Genomic DNA, 23,234 nt, shown 5'->3' with positions numbered 1-23,234 from the left:
CATGTCACAGCCCTTCTGAACCTCAGTTTCCAGATCTTCAAATGGGGATAACACCTAGCTCTAAGGTGTGAGATTCTTTAGTTTAAAGCACCAAGTGTGACAAACAGCAGACACTCGGTAAAGGTTACCATTCCCTTCCTTCTCTTTCCCTCATTTTTCTGAGCCTGACTCTCCTAGATGAGGGCTAATAGTTTGTCAGGCCCTGGGTGACCTGCATATGTGAAAAGAGAGTAATACACTCATCAGACACAGATCTAGGCTTGCTCTTAGCCTATTTGTTTCTGTTCATTAAAAAAAAAAAAAAAAAAATCAGTTGCTGTTGGGTTGATTCCAACCCAAGGTGACCCCATGTGTGTCAGAGTAGAACTGTGCTCAACAGGGCTTACAACGGCTGTTTTTTGGTTTTTGTTTTTAGAAGGTTCCCAAACCTTTGGGCCCCTGAATGAATAGGCTTCAACCTCCAACCTTTCAGTTAGCAGCTGAGCAGTTAACTGTCTGCATCACCAGGGACTCCTTCTGTCCATTAAACAAAAGCTTTTTCTGGTCTACCTTCAACCAAGTTGGACCTGAGAATTCAGTAGAGCCAAAGGGTTTGATTTTGTAAGGAGCATCTTTAACCTTGGTCCTTGCACTAAATGAACACACAAAGACCTATTATTTCAGGGGTAGCACTGATCCACGGGTAGCAGCAAACACTTCTGGGAAAGGTTCATAGCAACCCTGGTCTGACTTGAAGGAGATCATGTCTTCCAAGACCAGGCCTGAGACTCTGGCTCCAATAACCACCTAACTTTGTAACTCATTTCCCCAGCCCAGCCCCAAGCCCTCACACGCCCACACACAACGTTGCTCCAGAGTTTAGAGCTGGTGAAGAGAGCGGCCCAAGAGTGGCTGTGGGTTGGTCCTAATATTCCCCCAGCTTTACGACACGTGGGGCTAATGCTGGCGGCTGAGTTGGAATCCTGTCTGCATCCTATGTGGCTGGTGGGTTTGAACTGCTGACCTTTTGGTTAGCAGCTGAGTGCTTAACCACCACCCTACCAAGGCTCCTTCTGCATCCTATTAGGCCCCTTTAGGAGCTCAGAGTTCAGTCTCTGGTTTACATTCACAGCACAGTGGGAAGCAATAAGGAGCAGAAGAGAGGCTTTTAAAGGATCCCCCAGAAAGCACCCACATGACAACCAGGCAGTGTGACAGGAGGAACCCCAAGACAGAGAACCATGGCACCAAGTCCCGGCATTATCCATGCCACCCACTAAGTGTGCTCCCCAACAAAGCACTGAACTGCTCAGACCTGGGTATCACCTTAGAAGGAAGAAACTTGATTAGATACATTCCGAGATTCCTTCTAGCTTGAAATTTCTATTATTTCAGTTCTGTGAGTCAGAATTGGCTCAACAGCACACAATAAACCCCTGACCCTGAAAAACATTTTAATGTGAATGCCTAGCATGGTGCGGTGCATATAGCCAGCACTTGGTAACAGTTTACTGCATAAATGAATGGACCAACACTGATATGGATACAAATAAAATACAACCACCACCACAGATATTATGGTCCCATACACACCTACATATGTGGACACTTACATTGTTAGCTGCCATTCACTTGTGGAGACCTTATGTATACTTAAAGAGTTGCTAGTTGTCATGACTCCTGTGTGTGGTATATGTATTAACATTGGACATAGGAGAGGGCAGAAAAATCCATGCTTCCCACCCCCCAGAACCAATAATCTAATAACAAAAGGGAAAAACACACACACACATTGCTGTGAGTCGATTCCAACTCACAGTGATCCTAGAGGACAGAGGAAAACTGTTCCACAGGGTTTCCAAGGAGTGGCTGGTGGATTTGAACTGCCAACCCTTTGGTTAGCAGCTGTAGCTCTTAACCACTGTACCACCAGGGCTCCCTCTAATAGTAAAGACTAAAACAGTAAAGACAGAACACAAGAATAATGTAACAACTCTAAGACAGGATGTAATTCAAATTTAGATGTAGCAAATTAAATGTAACTGGCATTTTAGAGCCAGACGTGACAATCCATAATTTACATGTGAAAGAGACTGACATACACCGTAACTGTTAGGGTCACAGCAGGAAACAGAAGGCGGCTACAAGGATGGGCTCAAGCATTACAATGATGGTGAGGATGGCACAGGATCAGAGTGTTTCCTTCTGCTGTACACACGATCACTACGAGTTAAAACTGACTGGACAGCACCTAACAACAAGGAGCCCTGGTGGTGCAGTGGTTAAGAGCTCAGCTGCTAACCAAATGGTCAGCAGTTCAAATCCACCAGCCATTCCTTGGAAACCCTATGGGGCAATTCTACACTGTCCTACAGGATCGTATGAGTTGGAATTTACTGACAGTAACTTTTTTTTTTTTTTAAACAACAACATTTATAGAGGCAGTCCCTTGGGTGGTGTAAATAGTTAATGCACTCAGCAGCAAACCAAAAGTTTGGAGGTTCAAGTTCAGGAGAGGCACCTTGGATGAAAGCCCTGGTGATCTACATCTGAGAACCCAGCCACTGAAAACCCCACTGGAGCAGAGTTATGCTCTGAGTACACATGGGATCACCATGAATTAGAATGGGCTCAGAAGGCAACTGTTTTTTTTTTTTTTTTTTTTAACAGAGATGCAGGCAGAGTGAAGCACCCAGGGGCTAGGAACAGCAGGAAACTATTACCACCTCTAGGTCTGAAGGGCAAGGGGGAGAAGCAGTGCTATCAGACATGTGAGAGCTGGAGCCATGGAGCCAGCTACCCATGGAGAGATTAGAAGAAGTCAGCCATTTTCAGAGTCTCAGCAAAGGATGGGGCAGTGAGGGTGATAAATATCCCAACACTCTGTCCTCCTGCCTTCTGGTCCCCTGCCAGTGCCTCTTATTGGCTGAAGCTAACCAGAAGCACAGGGCAAGGCAGTCTAGATGTTGCAGCTCAAAGAGGGAAGCCTCCTAGTATAGAGCAGAGCAGAGAATGAACCGGGGGGCAGGCGAGGGGGGAACGAGGATAGATGCACACATGTATGATAAGCATTTAGGACAAGAGTATCTTTGACTTTTCAAAGAGGATTGTTCTACAAAAGGGCTTCACCATATGATTAATCTAAATTTAACCATCAAGCATACACATCTCAGATATAGTTTAATTTACAAAAAATGGAAACTTCTTGAAAGAATTGCATCTCACGTAACTTCTATGAAATGCTTAAATTGTTTAAGGCAGGGTGTATTTGTTTAAGAAAGACCCAACCATGAAACTGTTAAGACGACAACCCACTAACCAAACAAAACTGTTTCATAATAGTTTTCCTCAATCCTCTCTCCCCACGAGCTCCCAAAGTTCCATAGATGAAACAAACTCCAAAGTTCAGACAGTAAAGCATTCTTCCATTTGTATTTCCTATCAGTTAGCAATTAAAACAAGAATCCCAGGGGTCAGCCAAAAGTCTTAAATAGCTAATGAAAGAGTCAGATACATTATCCTTAGATTCAAAAGTGCAATAAGACATGTTAAGAGAAGCCACCTGGAAAACTGCACTGGGCGGGGGACATTTCAGGGATCCCAATTTCTAACAGCAATTCCCCGCCAACTAACACTTAACGTCTAACAGAGACTCTTAGAGAAAAGTTCCAAAAACACCATCTACTTTGATGCTGAGTTCTACCAGTGGCAAGAGTACTGCTCCTGAGAGGGGGAGGGGAGGGGAGGGGAGAGAAGCAAGAGGAGAGTTAAAAAAGGTCTCGTGGCCACCTCTCAATTCATGACCACATGTCTGGGATTTCTCAGGACAGCTTTAGTTTCAGATATCCCAGCCCTTACTACCTAAACCGGAAACCCTAGTGGCGTAGTGGTTAAGTCCTACGGCTGATAACCAAAGGGTCGGCAGTTTAAATCCGCCAGGGGCTCCTTGGAAACTCTATGGGGCAGTTCTACTCTGTCCCATAGGGTTGCTATGAGTCGGAATCGACTCGACGGCACCGGGTTTGGCTTTGGTTTTTTGGTTACTACCTAAACCATCAACCCTGGGGAAACAGTAGTTAAACAAATTACGGTACTTCCACCTGATGGAGAAATACGCTGCCATTAAACTTAATGAGTCCATAATAACATTGAATACCCTGAGTTTATTCATTCACAATGCCGTCTGAATCTCTACTGTGTATCACAGACAGTGTAACGGTGTTAAGCACATAATGATGACTTCTGTAGTATAAAGCACGTGTATTATATAGTTCAGAGTGGGCTCTGGATCCAAGCTGCCAACATTGGAATCTCTGCCCCATCACAGAAAAACTAGAGGATCTTGCGCAGTTCCCCTAAATGCTGTGTGCCTCCGGGGTCTCCACCGTAAAACAGGGATAATACTAACACCTTCCTCATAGGATCTTTGTGACGATTAGATAAGCTAACACATGTAGAGCTTATAACAATTCCGGGCAGAATAGTACCAAAAAAACAAAAAACCTACTGCCATCGAGTCAATTCCAAGTCATTAGCAAGCCTATAGGACAGAGTAGAACTGCCCCTATAGGGTTTCCAAGGCTGTAAAGCTTTACAGAAGCAGACTGCCATATCTTTCTCCCATGGAGCGGCTGGTGGGTTCAAAATGGCTGACCTTTTGGTTAGCAGCTGAGCACTTTAGCCTCTGCACCACCAGGGCAGAGAGTAGGCACTCAATAAATCTTAGCTGTATTACAACACGAAGTGCCCGTTCTTAGAGCGGCATAATGCTAAGTGCAGTTAAGGGCTTCCCTTCAGGCTAACATTATACTGGAACAGATCAAGAGGCCTTTCCATTCATAAAACTTGTGTCATTGCCACTTGGGTCAGACCAGTAAAAACAGGAACAGACAATCTACTTTCCCCTGCCTTCCGGTCATCCTGAAGCCACTGAGCACATTCCAAGTTTATTTCATCATCCAGGGTTCCCAACGTGTTGGGGACACAAAGACTAAGGGTGGAAAACAGAGAAAACAATCCCAAGTGTGTAGGCAGATTTGCCAGCCTCAACAATCACATGAGTGAATGCAAACTAAACACCAGTTCCCGCTGAGTTGATTCTAACTCATGGAGACCCCATGTTCCATAGGGTTTTCATGGCTGCAACCTTTCAGAAGCAGATTGTCAGGTCTTTCTTCCCAGACACCTCCCGGTGCATTCGAACCACTAACATTTTGGTTAGTATTCCAGCATTTAACTATTTACACCACCCAGTGCTTAGCTTTTCACACAGGCTGGAATGCATTCGATTTCTTCACCAGCTTGTGCGTTCTGAGAGCAGTACTTCACTTTCATGAAAGCACCAATATGTTCTCTCACTGGGATCAGCTAGCAATCTCCAAAGCAAGAAATCCTCCCTTCTCTCCCGCAAATGTCTCAATTAGTTATTCTTTCCTTTGAAGATGGAAAAGAGAATAAACTTACTTTCACCTGCCTAGAAAACAGGAAAAGTAGAGAAGAACCTGTTTGGAATTGGAATGAGGACTCAAGCAGGTCAGTTCTTTCAGTAGGATGAGTTTGTGGTCCGCCTTAACTCTTTTTGAAGATGAGGTGACACATAAATAAATTCTCACCTGCACCAGCTTGGCAGCAAAATGATATCAAAGCCTGACTCAAAATGGCTTAAACAGAGAGGAAATTCATCTCACTCGACAAGAAGTGGAGAGGAAGGGCAGGAGCCCCTTTCTCTGTGACTCTGGGCTCGGCTCCGTCCTGTCTGTTGACGTCACCCTAAGAATGGAGGCAAGATGGCCATGCCATGGCAGTTCTAAACAGCAATGTACCGAGGAAGCCAAGGGCCATCTATATTTTTGTGTCTATTTCTCAGTAATGAACAAGCCTTCTCGAGAAGACCCACAAAAACCTTTCCTTCCCACTTTATTGGGCAGACGTGGATCACACGCTCTTTCCTAAACTCATCCCTGGGGTCTGGAGCGGGGTTACCAGACCAGAGTGGGCTGGTCATTTCAGAGCATGGATGCTTTAGAGTTCACACGACCACAGCACCACCCAATGGGCTCCTGGTGAGGACCAAAGGCCACAGGCACTGATGTATTTCAAGGAAGCCAAAGTGCTGTGCAGTCATCCTTGGGGATAGTGGTGGTTCAGAGGTAGAATTCTTGCCTTCCATGAGGAAACCCTGGTTTGATTCTTACTCCAGGTTCCAGTCCGTGTGCCTCATGCACAGCCCCCACCCATCTGTAAGTTGAGGCTAACGGGCTGCTCTGATGCTGAAGAGGTTTTAGCAGTGCTTCCAGACTAAGACAGACTAGGGAGACAGAGCCTGTGGACTATGTCCCAAAAACCAGCCAACAAAAACCCTATGGATCACAACAGTCTGATCTGCAAATGATCACGGGGATGGTGGAGAACCAGACAGCGTTTTGTTCCATGAGTTGGGGGCCAACTCGATGGCAGCTAGCAACAACAATCATCCTCACAGACATACATCAAAAACATTCAGAAATTCCTTCTGCCGCATACTCCATACGGAAACCCTGGTGGCGTAGTGGTTAAGTGCTACAGCTGCTAACCAAAGGGTCGGCAGTTCAAATCCGCCAGGCTCTCCCTGAAAACTCTATGGGGCAGTTCTACTCTGTCCTATAGGGTCGCTATGAGTCGGAATCAACTCAACAGCAGTAGGTTTGGTTTTTTTTTTTTTGATACTTGGTATACATATAAAAGCATAATTAATAACCTGGTGGAGAAGGCTGCATCACACCTGGGGGCAATTAACCAGTAAGCATGGTATGTACCGGCTTATGGCAAGCAAGGTAAGCACAAAGGGCCTAATTGTGTTTACTTAATAATTTGTAGTGCACAATTTCACATGGGGTTCACGTGAAAGATGTAGTGAAAACTGGGTGAAATTGTGCACTAGAGATTAGTAAATAAGCACAATGAAGCTCGTGCAAACCTTGCTTATTGGGTAATCCATCCCCGAATTCATACCTAGAATAAACGCTCAATAACCACTCTATTCTGGGTCTGTGACATTTCTAATTATTTATGTTGAGATGAAGGTACAGCATGGTGTCTTTGCATTTCTGTCAGAAGCAGACACTGGCAGTAGCCAAAACCAACTGTCATCAGGTCAACTCCGACTCATGGTGACACCATGTGGTTTTTAATGGCTGACTTTTTAGAAATAGATCGCCAGGGCTTTCTTCCAAGGTGCCTCTGGGTGGACTCAAACCTCCAACCTTTTGGTTATCAGCTGAGTGCACTGACCATTTGCACCACCCAGGGACTCCTGGCACTTTCAGTAAAAAAAACAAACAAAAAAATTCTGTCAAGTCGAGCCCGACTCAGGAACCCTACAGGACAGAATAAAATTTGCCCCATGAGGTTTCCAAGGCTGTAACCTTTACTGAAGCAGATTGCCACATCTTTCCCTCGCAGAACGGCTGATGGGTTCAAACCACTGGCCTGTTAGCAGCCGAGGACTTTAACCACTGCACTACCAGAGCTCCTTGGCACTTTCAGTAAGAGAGGAATACAGAAGGAATAACTGAGAGGAGGGTTGGAGGGCTTCAGGGCAAAGTTGCGATCACTAAGCAAGGACACTCACCAGAGAAAATGACGGATTAAAATGAGAGTTAAGGGAAAAAAAAAAAGGGCAGCGGGGGGTGCTAAACTCTCAAAGATAAAAAGAACAGAAAAAACCAAAGACTGCAACAAAAGTTTGGAAGCTGGAAGGCAGATAAGTCAATGGTAACTGACTTAGCAGATGCGAGAAAAGTGAACCCTGAAGCCCAGCACAGCAAAGTGGGAAGTCTGGAAGCAGCCTGGGTCATGCCACACAGCTCCAGAGAGACTCTGGAACTGGGGGCACTAGGCACGAGGGGGCTGGCTGAGAGTGTGTGCATGAAGCGGTTGGACCCCTACATCACCTCTCTGAGTTATAGCTCCCAAGTGACTGCCTGTAGCCTGCAGCCTGTTTACTCTGCTGAATCACAGCAACAACTCTGGATTCACAGACAGCAGGTATAGCTGAGGGAAGAGAACCAAGAAAGCTCGAACCTGTTGCCACTGAGTGAATCTGGACTCACAGGGACTGTATACGACAGAGTAGAACTGCCCCATAGGGTTTCCAAGGAAGGACTAGTGAATTTGAACTACTGACCTTTTAGTTTGCACCTATAGCTCTTAACCACCACGCCTCCAGGGCTCCAAGTGGAGGAGTGCTGCTTTAAAAATTGGGGAATAAAAGAATGTCTCCATACCAAATGGTAAGATTCTTGGTCTCCTTCCCTCCTGGGCTCCCAGAATGCCACCGCCAATCAATTCCCCTCAGTGTGGGGGATTTCACTTCATCTGGTGGTTCAGCGGTTAGGAGCTTGGCTACTAACCAAAAGGTCGGCAGTTTGAATCCACGAAAACCCTATGGGGCAGTTCTACTCTGTCCTATAGAGTTGCTATAGGTTGGAATCAACTTGAGGCAATGGGTTTGATTTGGTTTGTTTTGGTCGGTTTTCCCAGATGGGAGGCCCCCAATAAAACCACCCAGCAGGCTGACCCTGTGGCAGAGGTTCTCAGTCCTAATTGCACATTTGAATCACCTGGGGCACCTTTGGAAACCCTGGTGACGCAGTGGTTAAGTGCTACGACTGCTAACCAAAAGGTTGGCAGTTCGAATCCACCAGGCTCTCCTTGGAAATTCTATGGGGCAATTCTACTGTCTTATAGGGTTGCTACGAGTTGGAATCAACTCGACGGCAACGGGTTTGGTTTTTGAGTTTTTTGGGGGTGCCTTTAATGATTACTACTATCTGGGCACTAGCAAGGTCATCAGTCATTCAGCAAACATGTATGGCAAGTTTATTGGATTCTAAGACAATGTTCGAGGTCCCCTTCTTGGTAAGAGGAACTATTCCTGGTTATAAACACCATTCATGCACATAGCCCTTCCAGTGAGCTTTTCAGTGAGCAGTAACAGACCATTCGACGCTGGAGAAAGCCCTCACACAGAGGATATCAGAGGAAACCAAACAGTGCAGGCAGTAGAGGAACACCTCAAAGAAACTATCGCTGAGATCCGTGGAGAGGTGCGAAGATTTTCATCAGTGAAATAAGGAGATTATAGGGAGAAAAACGTTCAGAGAATTTGAAAAATTAGAAGTTTGATGGCAGAACTAACAATTCATGACAAGGACTGGAAAGGAAAATTGAGGAAATTTTCCAGGAAGTTTTTTAAAAAAGGAGCTAGAAAATATATGAGAAAAAGCAAGAAAATTAAAGATTCAATTCACAAGGGCCCCTTTTCAATTAATAGGAGTTCCGGAAGAGAGGAAGCAAAATTCTCTTGCAAAGTTCGGGAAAGCTGCTCAGAACTGAAGGACCTGAGCTTCCAGATTGAGAAGGCCCATTAATTAAAAGCCTTGTAAAATGGGAAGAAAAGAGAAAAAAAGACATCAAGTAATGAAATTTCATTACAAACAGAAAGGCCATTGCAAAGGATAGAGAGAAAATCCTACAAGCTTTCAGACGGGGGGAGTTACATTCAAAGCATCAGAAGTTAGAATGACATCATTAGATATCTCAGCAGCGACATTAAACCTGGAACAGCAGTGCTTTCCAAATTCACAGGGAAAAGGATTTCCAACCCAGAGTCCATACCCCATCCATCCATCAAACTTGGGAGATCTCAGAAACCCCTCACCCCTACGTACTCTTGCTCAGAAACTTCTGGAAGACATGTTTCACCAAAAAGAGATCATAAACAAAGAAATAGAAGATGTGGGGTCCAGAAAACAGGAGATGCCCCACCAGAAAGAGACACAGTGAATCCCCAGAATCAAGATGAAAGGAGATCCCATGATGGTAACTGTCCAGTAGCCTAAGCCAGACTAGTCGTTGTAGAGTTAACACCAACTCATGGCGACCCCATGTGTGTCAGAGTAGGAACGTGCTCCACAGGATTTTCAGTGGCTGATTTTTCAGAAGTAGATCACCAGGCCTTTCTTCTAAGGTGCCTCTGGGTTGACTCGAATCTCCAACCTTTCGGTTAGCAGTGGAGCACGTTAACTGATCGTATTACCCAGGGACTGCAGTAGGTCTGACCGTTTCGGTCAACTCACAAAAATCCTGTAGGACAGAGTAGAACTGCCCCACAGGGTTTCCAATGCTGTAATCTGCATGGAAGTAAGACTGCCACATCTTCCTCCTGAGGAGCAGCTGGTCAGTTTGAACCACCAACCTTTCAGTTAGCAGCTAAGTGCTTAACCACTGTAACACCAGGCTCCTGAAACCAGAGCCCAAGCAAAGATCAGGAAAAAGTTCCCAACTAGCTTCCTAGCCAACATACTTTCTAGAAGGCAGAGCAAAGGCACTTGGTCAAATCTCTGGAAAAGAGAAGATATGAAGAAAGCGGCCATTGCCGTGGAGTTGATTTTGACTCATAGCAACCCTGCAGGACAGAGTAGAACTTCCCTATAGGGTTTCTAAGGCTGTAATCTTTACAGAAGCAGACTGCCACATCTTTCTCCGGCAGAGTGGCTGGTAAGGTTGAACCGCCTTCCTTTCGGTTAGCAGCTGAGTGCTTAACCACTGTGCCACCAAGGTTCCTTGAAGAAGAAGGCAGTCCAAGCAAATGGCAGAGCAGGTGAGAACAGAACCTGATTACCTCAGGAACCAGGCCAGAATCGGTCACTATTTCCTTCAAGGAAACAATTCCTAAGTGCGACCTGCCTGGACCCCACAAGGGTGATGAATAGGAACAGTGGTTAAAAAGAAGCCCTACTGTATGCTGGAAACCCTGGTGGTGCCGTGGTTAAGTGCTACGGCTGCTAACTAAAGGGTCTGCAGTTCAAATCCACCAGGCACTCCTTGGAAATTCTATGGGGCAGTTCTACTCTATCCTATAGGGTCGCTATGAGTCGGAATCAACTCCACGGCACTGGGGTTTACTGTATGCTAGCATGCTGTTGGGTAATTTATGGACGTGAGAAGGCAAAGAAAAAGGCAGTTCTGGGGTGACTTTGTTGCTATTTGTGCTCTTCCCTTTATCCTAGACTATGGATCTACCTCCTTGGAGGGGCATGCATGGCAGTGCAAACTCACAGAGCTCAACGCTTAAGGAACCCCGGGGCAGTTCTGAAATCCCATGCCACATCAGGTTTCCCAGTCACTTACCCCGGTACTTCATATTTCAGCTTCTTCTGTTTCTAGCCTACTCTGAGAACTCTTTTCTTTCCTTCAGAACCTTACAAAGGCCTCCTTTCTCAAAGCCCAACCCGATGAGGACCCACGGCTGCCCCCTAGGGGCTGTACGTTTGACAGGTGATCCTGAGAGCCTCTGACTCTGGGTGGGTCCTGCACGCTGTAACATCTCAGCAAAAGAAGAGGGCCACAATGCTCTCTCTTCTTGAACATTTAATGGTCCAATTAACATTAGGGGGTGGGAAGGGCCCCTTGTACTGGTTTTTCAATTCATAGCAATGTGAATTTAGAGTTGCAAAATCATCTAAGAGTGCAAAATCTGAAAGTAGTATATTTTTCTATAGTTCTATATTATTTAGAGTTTCTGCTCCCCCCTATTTTTTTTTTTAAACAACACGTGTGCTGTTTATATTCACAGACTCTGTTCTCCCACAACTAGGCCCCTGGATGACAGCTGCAGTTCTCTCCTCCTTAGCCTCTATCTCAGGAGACAAAACCGACTTCACTCCACCTCTGGTGTTTAGCTACATGGAATATAATGTCGTTTTCTTTCCAAACATCCTTCATCTTCAAAGACCTTTGATTTGTGGGTACTACAATCAGAACAGTTGTGAATCAGTGATGAGTGGTGGGGCTGTTGTCCAAGCAACTGTTTAGTAGTTTTGGATAAAGATCTGTCTCCAAACGAAATCATGACCTCGTGTGGGATCATAAACAAAGTTCCTGCTCACAGAGAACACAGCTTTGCTCGACCCCAGATGTGTGTCCCTGGCAGCCAAAGTGAGTTGCATGGGATGAGAACAGTATGACAGACGCCTGGGTTGTGTCTTGCCCATCCCCTGACTCCTCCGTGGGCTTCAACAGGTCCTCCTATCCCAGGCATCTGAGAATCCCTCCAGCCCCTCACGACTTGGCCCTTGTGCCTCCCTGACAGCACGCTCCTCCTTCCAGGCCCAACACACACACAACACAGCGCTTCCTTGGGTCTAGGAATTGACAAATCAATTCCAAGTCAGCTAACCCCAGGAGCACACGCCATCTGTAAACACACAAATCCCCCAAGTCAAAAGCAAAATTCCAAGTGACCTGGTAGATAAGCAGTTACTTGCTTGCTATTTCTTTGACTCCATGGCTGAATTTCCACCTTTATGGGTTCAGCCCCAAGAGTACCCCAACCCTGATCTAGAACCCTGACGTTCTTGTTTGTTCGATTCCTACCTCCATCTTTGAAGTCACCTTCCGGGGTTTCCTCTCGGGGATCCCTTAACTCAGCTTCCTTGGAGTCTCGGTCAGGAGCAGCTGGCCTCCCGGGTAATCCGCTTCTGCTGGGTTTAGCCACCCCTAGGGTATGACCATTAAACCTAATCACCTGCTGGCAATCCCGCTGGGCGCGGAAGGGTCTGGTCGGAGCTGCCTCCCTCCAGGGACGCGCCCCTCCGGCTGTCCCGCGGACTTCCCCGGGGCGGCGCGAGCAGTCCTTCAGGAACCCGGCTGCGGCAGGAATTCCCGAATGCTCCTCTCCGTTGGCTACATATCTGTGGGAGGACCCCCTCCTCCCGGCCCCCGGTTGAGGAGGTTATGAAAAGGCTGTAACGTAATCCTAACTGGGCTCGTCACTCCCCGCGCTCACTTGTCAAAACTCCGCAGCATTCCAGAACCCCTTCCCCGGTCACTCCCCTCGCTGGGAAGAGGAAATCGCCCCGGGGAGGGCTTCAGGGACTCTGGGGTTTCGGATTCAGGCACCGGTGTTTGCATCTAGGGCTCACTCAGGAGCTTCCAGCTGGGAGCAGGTTGGAAGGAGAAAATACCCTGCCCAGATACCTCGCCCTGGTCAGAAAGTTCTCCCTCGGAGCCCCGGCAAGAAGCTCCACCTCCCCAATATTAATTCATTTCATAACCGCTCCGTTTCATAATCATCCGCAGCATGGTTTCTTAGTCGGTGGTGTTGGGGCGGGGCGGGGGGAGGGGAACCCCAAACTAAAATCACAACCATCAGAGCAGGCAGGATGTCAGAAAACTTTCAAGAAACCTCTGCAGCCAGTCTTTCTGCCGGACTAACCAAACTCACCACCGCTGAATTACAATCGACTGTGACTACACAACTTAAGCATTTCCTTTTATACCTTCTCCCCGCGCCACTCCCTTCTTCTGCAGGGTTCAATCACCAAGTCATTCCCCGAGAGGCGTCCATGGGCTTGGGCCACGCGGCCATCCCGCCAGCTGCAAACTGATGAGGAAACCCTACCCACGAGGTTGAATTGTTTATATCACACCCACGCGGGCTTCCTGTCTTAAATTAATGGGAATACAAATAAGACAGGAAAAGAGGGCTTGCGTTTCTGAAAGCAGGAGAGGGGACTGGCAGAGAGAGGGGCTGGCACCCCACATTCCATCGCCCGAAGTGGTTTCTTTTCAAAACGTTAATTCTAGTTTATTCCGTTTTTCCACTTCCAACTTGTTGAAAAGTAAAAGCACTGCTGTGCCAAACCTCAAACCATTAAAGAACCTGTGCTCAAAACCTGGCTTGGAAGGTGACCCAAGTTGGAGCTCCCAGGGAAGGTTAGAGGTATGAACTACGGTGGTTGCATGGCATGCCTCTCTGCACAAGCAAACAAAGATACACCACCTGGGACATGCACAGACCAGCACCACACTCATCCCGTTCCTGTTCCTGGGGGTTTATACCAGAATTCGGCCGTGGCCCCACTCCCTACCCCTCAGAGTAAATTAGTGTTAATAAAAAGAAACCAAAAACCAAACCCATTGCTGTTGAGTGGGTTCCAACTCATAGCGACCCTATAGGACAAAGTAGAACTGCCCATAGGGTTTCCAAGGAGCAGCTGGTGGGTTCGAATTGCCGACATTTTGGTTAGCAGCCAATCTCTTAACCACTGCGCCACCAGGGTTCCATTTAGTGATGGAATTACTTTGGAAAAAGATAGCAATGATGGTGGTACAACATACAAAAAGTAATCAGTGTCATTGTATAAATGTGAACGTTGTGCTGGTGGGTGTTTTGGTTGTCTATTTTCACCACATTTTTAAAACAAGTAAATTAGCTTTGCAACAGACAGAGCTGGTGGAAATCCAAGCAATTAATTATAATGAAGGAGACAAAAGAAGGTTTCAAGTTCCAGTGCCATGCCTGCCACTGGAATGGGTAATCTTAGCCAAGGAGGATCAACCCATGTCACAGCCAGGCTGGAAACTGCCCACTCTCAGAAGCATCCCACAGAGCACACGGTAAATAATCATCATAATTACTAGTCCTGGAATTACCCTCAGTTGCTTCATTCAGGTCAGCTCAACACCCAACCCAGAAGCACACAGTGCCAGGCCATGACATTCTTCCCTTGGAAGTACTGGAAGGACACAAAACCCCAGGATAAAGTTTATCTTGCAAGCAATAACACGTGGAGTTCAGGAGAACACTGCCTGTGCCCAGAGAGGACAAGCCTTGCAAGCCAGTCCTCAAAAAACCTGCAATATCTGGGCCAAAGCAAGTTAAGCTGATAAGTTTAGAAACAGCCAACTATATCAGAACGCTTTAATAGAAAGGGTCTGGCTTACAAATATCTCAAAACCAAAAACCAAACCCGTTGCTGTCAAGTCAATTCTGACTCATGGTGACCCCATGTGTTACAGGGTTGAAGTGCTCCATATGGTTTTCTTGGCTGTAATCTTTACAAAAGCAGTTCACCAAGCCTTTCTTCCATGGTGCAACTGGGTGGGTTCGAACCCAAAGCCTTTCGGGTAGTAGTCAAGCTCAAACTGTGCCACCCTGGGATCGTCAAATATTATACGGGTCTCAATAAATACTAGCTTCCCTCCACACTCACCCCCCATCCCCGCCGCCCCGGCTTCTGCCACAGGGTGGTAATCTCAGTGGACTCATTAGCACACTTTATGTAGTATATCTGTATCTGACATGTTTTATTGGAATTACATTCAAATGGGAGCCCTGGTGGCTTAGTGGTTATGAGCCATGGCTGCTAACCAAAAGGTCGGCGGTTCAAATCTGCTAGCTGCTCCTTGGAAACCCTATGCCACAGTCTTCTAACACCCTCTGAAGTGCTCCTTACCTTCCTGATTCCTTTTTTTTTTTTTTTTTACCGTGTTTCCTTTCTCTAATCCTTCGGTTTGGTGTGTAATTTCTGATGTATAAATCAACACTGTTGTAAAGTAAATGTATGGTTTTCAGGGAGTTCCTGGATGGTGCAAATAGCTCGTGTGCTCAGCTGCTAACTGAAAGGCTGGAGGCTGAAGTCCATCGAGAGGTGCCTCGGAAGAAAGTCCTGGTGATCTTCTTCTAAAAAATCAGCCCTTGAAAACCCTATGGAACACAGTTCCCCTCCGACGCACAGGGGGTCATGATGAGTCGGCGTCGACTCGATGGCAACGGGTTCTGGTTTCAAGTATAATGCAGATAAATGTCCCTCCTTCTATTTTGTCACCTAAGCTCAGTTTAGGGTGCGTATGTGCAGGGCATTAAACATTTGACCCCATCTGTATAATACCTTAATTTCAGGAAAGCTTTGAATACATACGACATTCTCATCAGCAGGCCAGAAGGATATGATCTGGTCGGTCCTTTCCCCCACCAGGTTTTACCACCAACTGGAAAAGTGATCAATAAAATAGCTCAGTCAACAAAAGGGTGCTTGAAATGTGGCCTACAGTTTTACCCTGGGTCTGGCTTAAATAAGACTGGAAATTGCTATGTGCGCACCTAGAGTCTACAAATAACATTAATTTGAGTGGGGACTGCTGTGATATGTTAAGCAAATCCAAAGTGGTTTCAACACATGAAGGAAATGGTTCATTAAAAACAGTTTAGAGTTCAGCATGACAGCTGATTACAAAGTTGCATGCTGAGGGCTGATAGTCAAAGTGACGTGCACAAATGGGGCTTCATGCCTAGATTTAAGAGAAAATGACAGAGAAGCGAGTCTCACAGAAGACCACGCATTTCATATGAATCTGCGTGTTATGCTGATAAGAAACAAGGCAACACAATGTGCTGGGGTGAATTCACATGGGTGGGAGTTTGACATGAGAGGGAGTTCTCTCCTCTTCCCCATAATAAAGAATTTGGCAGCAGACAGACTTTTATTAGGGTGGTATGTCCAGTCTGAGGCCCTTTATTTTAAGGGTGATGTGGAGACACTGGAAAGATTCCAAAAGGAGAACTAAAATGATTAAAGAGACACAAAATAGAACCTATGAGGGAAGGTTAAAGGATTTGGAGTTGTTTAGTCTAGAGAGAAAAAGTCCCTACAGGCAAACTTAACAGCCTTTTCCTATTTGAAGAATTATTATCAAGAGGATACCAACCAGCTGTTGTTCATCTCTAAAGAAGACAGAAGAGGTAAGAGACTCAGAATACAATATTAAAATTTAGGTCAGACATAAAGATTTGTTTGCTCTTAATGGTAACAGACTTGACATCAGAATAGTCTCGTTTGACATCGTTGCGCAAGCTTAGGGTGGCATGGATTACACCTCAACATAAAAGAAACAAAAATCCTCACAACTGGACCAAGAAGCAACATGATGACAAATGGAGAAAATATTGAGGTTGTCAAAACTTTTTCATTTTTCTTGCATCCACAATCAATGCCCATGGAACAGCAGTCAAGAAATCAAATGATGTATTTATTGCATTGGGCAAATCTGCTGCCAAAGACCTCTTTAAAGTGTTAAAAAGCAAAGATGTCACTTTGAGGACTAAGGTGTGCCTGCGCCGAGCCATGGTATTTTCAACTGCCTCATACGCACGGAAAGCTGGACAGTGTATAAGGAAGACTGAAGAAGAATTGATGCCTTTGAATTATGGCTTTGGCGAAGAATACTGAATATACCATGGGCTGCCAGAAGTGCAAACAGATCTGTCTTGGAAGAAATACACCCAGAATGCTCCTTAGAAGCGAAGATGGACAGACTTCTTCTCACATACTTTAAACATGCTATGAGGAGGAACCAGTTCCTGGGGAAGAACATCATGCTTGGTAAGGCAGAAGATCAACGAAGAGGAAGCCCCTCCACGAGATGGATTGACACAGTGGCTGCAACAATGGAATCAAACGTAACGATGATTGTGAGAACGATGCAGGACTGCGCAGTGTTTCGTCCTGCTGTGCACAGAGTCATCGGGAGTCAGAACTGACTCAAAAGTACCTAACAAGACAATAAATTTATTAAGCTCTTACTATAATTGCAACGGGTTAATGGGTTTTCTTACTACAATTATTTTAAAAAACCAAACCAACCCGTTGCCGTTGAGTTGATTCCGACTCATAGTGACCCTATAGGATAAAGTAGAACTGCCTCACAGGGTTTCTAAGGAGCGGCTGGTGGTCTTAAGCACTAGGCCAACAGCCCTGGTTAAAAGCTTGGCGCTCACCAAAAGATCGGCAGCTGGAATCTACCAGCTGCTCCTTGGAAACCCTATCGGGCAGTTCTACTTTGTCCTATAGGGTTGCAATGTGTCAGAATTGACTTGATGGCAATGGTTTATGCTAAATATTTTAGGTAGATTGTTTACCTCATTTATTTTTTGCAATAAGCCTTTGAGGTGGGAATAATTATTAACCTTATTCTAACAGAAGGAGACTGAGTCAGAGAGGAGTTAGGAAATACGGTACTGCATGCTAGTGTCACAATACAAACACATTTAATCAAAATAGGTTTTGACTCAAAAGGGGGTGCTTAACCATTATACTACTGCCTCCCATCATTAAGTACTTTTAGCTGTTGGGAGGGAGAAAAAGTTGCAAAAAGAAGTATTTATGCTCTTAAATTGATTAAAAGCAAAGGTTTCCACAAGTCTACACGGACTGAGGAACACAACCATTCCTTCCCAGCATAGCAGAAAAAAGGAAGGAGCAACTCCATCTCTGTCTGGGTGGTATTATCGTCTTTCACAAAGCCAGGAATCCAATCAAGGTTCACCTCTCTTTTATTACTTAGAAAAAAATTATTCATCTATAATTCAACCTTGAAATCCCTGGGTGATGCAAACTGTTAATGTGCTCGGCTCCTAACCAAAAGGTTGGAGATTCCAACACACCCAGAGGTACACTGAAATAAAGGCCTGGAGATCTACTTTTGAAAAATCAGCCACTGAAAATCCTATGGAGCATCGTTCTACTCCGACACCCATGGGGCCACCATGATTGGAATTGCTTCGATGGCAACTTTTTTTTTGTTTGAAATAATTTCACCTTGCATATAGTAGGTCTTCAAAGACTATTGAATGAATGAATACAAATGTATTCCAACTGTGATGCCGTAAGACAAACTAAGTAGAAAACTGAGTTTTCTGGTACACTGGTGGTCAAGCCTCGAGATCAGTCATTTCTATGGGCTTCTTATCAGATCTCCCCTGAAAGTCATAACACCCAACTGGTTCCTTTAATTTAGCATCCCTAGGTAGATATGGGTGGGTCACGTATTTTCCCAAGGTCAACTACTTTTAGATCAAAGCAAGATTTTTAATGAGGTTTATTAAGTGCTGCTGTATATCAATAATAGGATGATTCATGAGGGAAAGAGACATCAAAATGATTTTTAGAAAGGCAATCGAACCACACAGAAACAAAAAGTTACTCCAAAGGACAGTTATTTTCTCATTAAGACAATTTATCCTGAGTCTATAAACAGAGGGCATAAGTATATAAATGTTTGCTACCAGATCTAAACCGTATGTAGCTATAAAAAAGCTGGAGAGAGGAAGAAAGCGGAAATTCCCAGAAGATCTCCAACCACATCCAGGGCCAAGAGATCTCCATAAATACAAAGCCTAGCCGTGGCACCACGTGAAGCATGAGAAGAAACCTCAGGATTTTGACACAAGCCACAGAAGTAACTTTGATTTGTTCTGAAACTAAACAATGACAATTCTATCCAGTAAACTTTCAGGCAATGTATGGGCAGAGTGGTGACTGACTGATGGTCTAGATGTAGTTAATAGGAACGTGATGCCAAGAACACAGAAGGTATTAAGTAAACGTTGACTGAATGAATCTCTGAACAGAGGCCATTGCAGCCTCCTTCCCCCTTTGAATCTCTGCTGAAAAGATGTCGTCAATGCTTCAAACCCAAAGTCCCCGCAGAGAGGTTCAACCACTTTTGACATTGGTACCCTGACCACAGTTAATGGAACCAGAGACTGGTTTCTGACTCCAAAGCACCAATGTGTGGTCTTGCCATGAACACAGGAAGGGAAACCGTACCTGTGGAACAACTTTGCTCCCACTATTTACAGTATAGATTCTAAACCCTCTCTGAAATCCAACAGAATCATGCACTAAAGAGCCAGCATCTATTGAGCACTGACTAGATGCCAGATCCTGTCCTAAGCCTTTACAGATTAACTCACTAAATCCTTATTACATTCTTAAGAATAAATACGATTATTACCAACTTATTTTACAGGTAAGGAAACTGGACCACGAGAATACCTAATTAACCCACAGTCACACAGCTGGTAAGGAGAGGAGCTGGAATGCAAACACAGTACACTTGGACAGCACTAGCTCTGAACTGCTAGCTATCGTGACCTGTCCAAATCTTACCTCCTACCACTCCACAGCACACACTCACCATCCCCAAGTGTTTACCCACAAACATACAAAGAACATTCTAGTCTCTGTAGTATGTTTTTCCCGACTTCCCAGCCCACTGTCTCTTCTGTTTGCTGAATGTTCACATCACTTATTCCCCAGCAAACACAACTATAACTTACTTGGTTCACATTACATCTCTCCAACAAAACCTTAAGTTCCTTTGGGGTTGGGACTGTGTGTTGTGTGGCAAACTGGGAATGGAGTGGAATAAGAAAGACCTAGGTTTAAAGCTCAAATCCCATAATTATTACCCATGGGACTCTGGGTAAGCCATTTAACTTTTCCTACTCTCATATTCAAACCATCTTCCTTAAGGGTTTGCTGGCAAGGGAAAGTTAAATGAGAAAATGTGTACGAAGTGTCTAGGGAGACGCCTAATAGTGTAAGTCAGTGATTCTCAACCAAGGGCTATTTTGCCATCCAGGGACACTGGCAATGTCTGCAGATATTTTTGATTGTCACAACTGTGGGGAGGGGTGCTACTGGCATCTAGCGGGTAGAGGCCAGTGATGCACAGGACAACTCCCCACAATCAAGAATTCGCCAGCCTCAAATTTCAATTGTGCCAAGGTTGAGAAACCCTGATGTAAGCTATTAAAACCCTATTAAGAATATAAGTTCACATCCTCTTCCGTTGCTTTATTTCTTACATGACTGTGGCTATAGTAGGGGTTCAATAAATCCTTGTTGAATAAATGGAGTGATTGAATGTATGAGTCCTAAGATATTTCGCTAATAAACACCTGAGTAGAGGTGTGGTCTAGTCATGGGAGGGACTTGGGTGAAAGGTAATCAACCTTATAACTGAAAACTTCAAATACCCATGCCCAATGAAAGGAATCTGGAAACAAACCCAATCTAATACCAAGAACCTGAATTCCAGTGAGAGAGATGTCAAAAGTTAATCCTAGGAGAGCTCATGAATGTAGACAAAGCCCAGCTCCTCACTGGTAGGTCCCTGAGTGACTGGCTTTTACCCTGCAAATGCTCTCTCATCTGATTCTAATCCCCACTCCAAAGAAACACACAGTAAGAGGAAACATATAGTAAAACAGCCTGAAGACCATGGGAGAATTTGTTCAACCTCTCACCCCCTTGCCCACTACCCAGCCCTGCAACAATCACAACCTGGAGCCCAATAATGAATTCTTATCAAGACCGCTGACTGAAAAACATGTGAGTCAAAAAGTACATGAAGTCATTATTCGAAACCTTCAACAGGTTCGGTAAGATTGTTTGCAAGAACTGGAAACCCAAGAACAAAGCCTATGTTCCTGGATATAAATCACATTAACACAAACCAGAAGACTCCTTACCTCCCCCTCCCCCTGCCCAAAGAGAAAGTGAGAGAGAGAGAGAATGACTTCTATCTTCCATTTTCCAGACATCTGCTTTCATTTCCATTTTTTTTACAATGATTTTTGTATAGTCATATATGAAAAAATGTAAAACTTAACTGTAGTCTCCAGTTACCTTTAAGCATCTCTGGGAGTTGTCCCGAACTAAACAGACCTGTCCAATACAAAACAGGTTCTTTCTTGCCTTGGGCCTCTGAACACACCTAAGCTGGGATTGTTCCCCACCCCAACCACATTCACCTGGCTAATTCCTCCTTACCTCTCAGGACTCAGCTAGACACCACCTGCTCCAGGGACCCAGCGGGGTCAGATCCAAGACTTTATTCAGAGCCCTCCTTCGTGCTTCAATAGCATTCCTCCTGCCCATTCACTTGTCTGCTCACCCTTCTAGACTGTAAGGTCTTCTAGGGTAGGGTCATGTGGCCTTATTTACCATTTTATTCCCAGAGCCTAACACTGGGCCTGGCACACAATAGGTGCCCAATGAATGTGTGTTGAATGAATGAGTATAAATCATAAGACTTCCAAATGCATTCATTCAGGTACAGGGCCAGGCACTGGGAAAACAACTAGGACTACCCTGATATTAACAAAAATAATAGTAATCTCTACAATAGCAAATGTTTACTGGACATTTACTACATGCATCACACCGAGGTCTTCTGCCTATTATCTCTTTTAATCCTCCCCCGACAAAAAAGCCTACGTGAAGGCACTATTATTGCTATTCCCATTTCACAGATGAAGAAAGACATAAAGTCTTTCATATGGATCTTAATGTGAAAGAAGCCCTGACATTTCAGGTCCAGGAGGTCTATTTGCATGGGTTTAACTCACACCAGCCAAGAAGAGATTACCCGTGAATTCACTCATGACTTTTGCTTATGTTTCTGATCTTCCCAGGAACAACCCCACCCACTACTCACATTGAAATTTTCTTTAAAACGTTTTGACTGTGTGATATCAAGTGATGTCAACCCTAATCTACACCATAGAGGCTGTGAGTTAACATATGAAAGGCGTTTATCAGGAATTTACTCTCTGCAGCTGCAGTGAGCGTTTGAACTATCATGACCTGTATCTGCAGCAGAAGGTACTGTAGTTACCAAAATGGAGGTTTAATTTTTTTTTTTTTTTTCATTTTAGGAATGAGAGATTTTCAAGATAAGTTGGTTAGAAAGGTTTGTGCAGACTCCTCTGTCCTTGCCTGCTGAGCTACAGGACCCCAGGTGGGCAGGGGTGATTGAGCTCTGGAACGCCATTAGATCCAGGATCTCCCCACTTAAAGGAGGACCCTGTCACCAGACCTGATGATAAAGTTGGGAGCTTCCATCAGAATACTGTTGCATGTGCCTCAGAGTGAACTTGCCTGGAAGGGGCTTATTGGAGCAACTATAAGAACATGGAGTGGGGATGTCACCAAACTTATACAAGCCAGTCACGGGACGATTTTGTGTCTGCTTGCCAATACCTGCTCTACATGTGGTAGGAACCAAGGACTGGCTTTCACAGTAACTTACCACCTGGTACTGAGGCTGTAGACAGGAAACATACAGCTCCCAACCTTGTCTGATAACGGGAGGCTACTGAAACTTAACAAAAGAACCTGACAACTGTGGGCAGCTGACTGGCTTAGGAGAGTCTGCCATACCCACTTCCCTACCTTGGTCTTGGCAAACACCAATTCATCTTTCAACCCTCACCTCAAAAATCTTCTCCACTGTGAAGCTTTCTTGACAATTTACCTCCCCTCATGATCAACCGGATAAGCCAGGGTGCTGAGGAATCATCTAGTTGTTGAAATGGGTGCCTGGGTGTCACTGAGATCCTTCTTGATAAAGGCCAATTGCCGAAGATAACCTGGGCAAGTCTCTTCTTGCACCCTGAAAAGGCCCAATTTAGCATACGATTTCAGAGTATGATTTATTTATTGAGCCAGGTGCCATGCTGGGTGCTGAGGAGACACTGCGAGGAGGCTAACACTGACCATGCTTAGAGACGAGACAGTACTAATAAAGAAGCCAGCAATTTTAATCCATTATGGGACAACTGCTACATTCAAGGAGCTATG

At 45.1% G+C, this 23,234-nt stretch overlaps 1 protein-coding gene across 7 annotated transcripts in view; it reads right to left on the bottom strand.

The window, feature by feature from the left end:
* PDZD2 (PDZ domain containing 2) overlaps positions 1-23,234 on the bottom strand; it is a 575,078-nt gene that overhangs the window by 225,294 nt on the left and 326,550 nt on the right. Inside the window, exons 2-3 of one of the 7 annotated variants that reach the window (XM_049861666.1) lie at positions 13,302-15,795; positions 12,397-12,519 (exon numbers count right to left, since the gene is read on the bottom strand). The exons of 4 other annotated variants lie outside the window; for them this stretch is intronic. The gene's annotated coding sequence lies outside the window, so the exon portion shown is untranslated. 2 more of the 7 variants (XM_049861668.1, XM_049861665.1) reach the window with 2 other exon arrangements.

Source organism: Elephas maximus, chromosome 2, assembly GCF_024166365.1.
Source record: "Elephas maximus indicus isolate mEleMax1 chromosome 2, mEleMax1 primary haplotype, whole genome shotgun sequence".
NCBI classification, from domain to species: domain Eukaryota; kingdom Metazoa; phylum Chordata; class Mammalia; order Proboscidea; family Elephantidae; genus Elephas; species Elephas maximus.
The sequence above is the reverse complement of the archived record's forward strand: the minus strand, read 5'-3'. Positions and strand labels throughout refer to the sequence as shown.